We start from the raw sequence: 4,553 nt of genomic DNA on the forward strand, positions 1-4,553 counted from the left end.
AGAAAAAAAAATCATCCTGAACCTATTTTTTCACTATTACTCAGAAAAAAAAGACAACAATTTCAGTATAAATTTTACTATAATTAACTTTATGGCTTCCGTTCAGTAAATATATTACAATGCCTGTGAAATCCCATTGATCTGAAAGGAAAGCTCCATGTAAGGTACACTCCAGCACATAAATCTTTTGGCTATAGGTGCTTTGGGTAGTTGAGTGCTGCTGAGCCTAGTCTGTAATCTTCCCTGTTGTGGCTGATTTGTAAGAACACAGAGAAAAAAACCTTTATATGAAGTGGAATACTTTGTCTTCTCAGCCATCACAAAGACTTGGTCAGATCTTGGCATCATCAGCTACAGGCTGAAAACCCAGTCTTTCTCAGGGTTATGTGAACTGTGAATTTTATGCCAATAATCATGGGGAAAAAGATGTGCTTACTTCGTTCCTACAGGAAACCGCAATCATTCCAAATAATAACTGATTTTACTTATGGATCTTAGAGCTATTCCAAAGATGTCTTCATTTGCTGTGACTCCTCATTTTGTTGGGTCTCTGCAGAAAAATATCAAGGGGTCATGCTGTACACGAGCAAGCAACGTGTCCTTACTTCTAAGAAGGCTAATTGTATTCAAGATCACATTAGGTAGAATACTGCGAGCAGGTCAGGAGGTGATCATTCCTCTCTGTTCAGCATTCGTGAATCTGTTGGAGAACTGTGTCCAATTCTAGGCTCCCAGTGCAAGACTAGATGTCCTGAAAAGTATCTCAGGGAGGGCTGTCAAGATGATGAAAGGGCAAATCACCTCTCCCATGAGAGGAGGCTCAGAGAGCTGGGCCTGTTCAGCCTGGAGGAGAAGAGGCTCAGGAGGATCGCATCCAAGTGTGTAAGTATCTGAAGGGATGCAATCTGGCAATAAGTCTGTTTCTTTTTAATGATGTCCAGTGTGGACAACAAGAGATAATGGGCAAAAACTGAAATGTAGAAAGGTTTGTCTAAATAGTAGGAAACACTTATTTGCTGTGCTGGTAATGGCATATCAGCACAGCTTGCCCAGAGAGATTGGCCAGAGAAGTGGACATGTGCCTTGGCACCCTGCTTTGGTTGTCCCTGCTTTAGAAATGTTTTGACTAGAGGTTACTTCCAATCTTAACCCTTCTGTGATTACAATCTGTAATTGTGTGACTCCATCTGACTAAATTTTTAGTCTAGTGAGGATAATGTTTCTCTTCAATAAAATTTCCATTAAAGAAAATTTTCCTGGATGCCAACCTGCATCTAAAACAAATAAAATGTAATGCCTTATTATCTCCTCTCTTTTTTTCTATCTACAAATTAAAGAAAGTTACTTGGTGAAGGTATACAGTTAGAATGTTTTGAGTAACTCTTGAGGAAATAAAATGTTTGATTCCCCACTTTCATTTCTCTCTCAAAGAATTCATGCTTATCTAGGGTGTGCTCTGGTTGGTTAGTTTAGAGCAGAAAACTACTCACTTGTCAATTTCATAAGGAAACTATTGTCTACTGAATTAAATCTAGAAGTTTTTCTCTCTTGCTACATATTTTTGGTCTTGTTTTAACCACCTTTGTTAAGTGATTTATTTTACTATTTCTTGCATGTCAGTTGGCTCTCTCGAATAGATATGGATATTATATTAACAGTCCAAAGACTCAATGACTACATGAATTTCAGATAGTTTTTTTTTTTTTTCCTCCAGTGAGCTTATAGACAAAATATTCTGTTCCTTTTGAAGCAGTACTGTGGATCTCGGTTAATTGAAGTCCACATATGGTTTCAATATGCTTAATAATACAGATTTGAATTTAGTCAAATGATGCAATTTTTGTTATTGTTCTGCTCTAAGGGATAGTTAGCAGATTTTCCCTTATTTGAAAGACACTTATCCACACAGAGATAAGAGGTCAGGGTGACTTTCATAAATGACACTTAGGAAGAGGGCCACTTTTGCATGACCATAATACATTAAGCTCAAGTGTTTATTTTTCAAGCAATTCTTACTGATTCAGAAAACACTGCAATTTAATTGCATATTCAGTCTTCCTGGTCGTTTGTAGAAGCTACTTGGTATGCTAACTGTACTGCAGCCTAAAGGACTACATTTTCAAAGCAGGGTGTACAAATCCTATTAGCAGTAAGAGGGACTGGATGTAATGAGTAACTCTTCCAATGCACACTTTTGAGAAAAAAATTCAACCTGAGATGTCAGTTCTAGAAGGCATATATGTTTTATCTGTTTCTGAACAGTAACTATGCTCACAATTATTTCTGATATTTCATCTCATTTTAGCATTCCATCCCATCCCATCCCAGCCTAGCCTATCCTACCCTATCCTATCATATTTTACTCTACTCTACTCTACTCTACTCTACTCTACTCTACTCTACTCTACTCTACTCTACTCTACTTTAACCCATTCTATTCTACTCCAAACTTTGACTGGATTAGCCAAGGCTTCTAGAGCATTCAGATGAATATTTGCATATGTAATGCCAACACATACTGGTGTAGTGTAAGTTTATTGCTTGTATGGGTCCCTCTGTGTTGCTCAGTAACTAACAAGACTCTTGTGACTTAAGCAGAAGCCACTTTAACATGAATGAGACCTTCATGGACCATTTTGTTCTGTTTTACTTTGGAGCAAATATCAGCATGTTGAGATCTAGAAACCCGGTGTTCCACTGTAATTGGATATGCATCTAAATTAGAGCTCTGTGAGCTGAAAGATACTTTAGCATAATTTTCAGTAAGCCTGTGGACAATCTGCAAGCCCTATCTAACCAGCTGGTCCTGAAGAGCTTAGAGATTGGATGCACTGCTGGCAGAGATCACCATTTCTTTTAATGTAGATATTTAGTTTCTGCCACACCTCCAGCTTTAAAGCATTGCAAATAAATCCTATTATTTTTCCTTCTTTTCTAAAGTATTATTTCCACACTTATGATTTCAGAAAGATGCTATTTTCAAAGTTTGGGTTTAAAGGCTAGCATTTCTTGGATGACCTGTCTCAATGTTTTAGTTCTACCATATATGTAGGTGAATTTCCATTTGCAGCTTAGCTCTTGAAATGCTACTTGTTTTATTTTTTAATTCAGTGTGTGTACCTGCGTTCTTAAAAGAAGCTTCCCATTCCCTCCTACTTTTTATTATTATTTTTGTTTATTTTTCATTTTTCCTCTCTAAAATGTATAAACCTTTTTTGGAAAGAAGAAAAAGAAGTTAATCTCTGAACTCCATCATGTAACTAAAGCTTGACACGTTCAGAATATTTCATGAATCTTAGCGAACTGGTGAAATGGATTTTTTTTCTCTGAGGTTCTTTTCAGGAGTATCTCAGGAAGAGTAACACTGTTACTGAGATGCTGAGGAAGAGCAGTTTATATCACATTAATGTCAATGAGAATTTCAAAAGTCTCTGTAGAAACTAGCTAATTGGGGAACATTTACAGAAACAATTCTTAGAAAAATTTCATGTAAAAGAGCTTCATTATTTTAATAAATGAATACAAATATGAGTTATATAATATTTTGCTCTTTAAAAGCAATATAACTTTCTTTTGTAAGAAAGCAACAACTCTTTAACTGTTGTTTTTCTTTTCTCTGCAAGAAAACAGAACTATATGCATTGAAAAAATTCTAAATAGCTAGATTTCAGATTGTAGCACATGGACTTCTAATGTATAGAAATTTTCCCAATTTCCACACTATGTGTGAGGCATTCTTTCATTAAAATAAGAAAAAGCCTTACTTTGAAGTATTAGTTTCAATATATCTTGGAATAAGGGAAATGGAGGACAACAGCCACGAGTGTTCAAAAGTCATTCCTTGTTGAACAGGAGAGATACATCTGACTTTAGCACAGAAGTTCTGCTTGGTATCACAACTCTATTTTGAGTTAGAAAAAATCATGTTCAAAGGTTTTAATTAACTGAACTGCAACTGAGTTAAAGGATCAAACACAATGTTACATGAAATCTTTCTTAAGAAAACAAGCTCTACTGAACACTATTTTTGCATTAAGAGAGATGAAGGTACAGAAAGTGATAGTCAAAGGAATTGCAGAATTTAGGAACAATTCTTGTTTATTTTCAGGAATGATTCTTGCACGTCTATATGTGTGAACACCATTAGCATAGGTTTTTGCCCTATTTTTTCTTCTCTTTCTTTTCATTTATATTGTTTCTTTTAGAATATTATAGAAAGTCCCTCAAATACTTAAAAATATCTCAAAGTAAATTCACAAAGTTTTTGAAAATAAATGAAGTCCTCAGTAGGAAGAGAAGGGAAATCCACTACATTGCTGCAGACATTTTCAAATATTTGAGAAAAAGCTATCTGCAGTGATATACTTCAATTATTTAGATTTTAACAATGCCAGCAAAGGTACACGTTGATGATTTTATAAAAATATAAAGACAACTTCAGTGCAAAGGGAGTGTCTAATATGATAGTATTGTAGATACTTGTACCTTAAGAGGTGCAGCAAAGCAAAGAAATACAAAGAAAAAAAACAAGTGGGCAATATGAGAGCCTTCAA

The sequence above is a fragment of the Meleagris gallopavo genome, chromosome Z (assembly GCF_000146605.3).
Source record: "Meleagris gallopavo isolate NT-WF06-2002-E0010 breed Aviagen turkey brand Nicholas breeding stock chromosome Z, Turkey_5.1, whole genome shotgun sequence".
Classification (NCBI taxonomy): domain Eukaryota; kingdom Metazoa; phylum Chordata; class Aves; order Galliformes; family Phasianidae; genus Meleagris; species Meleagris gallopavo.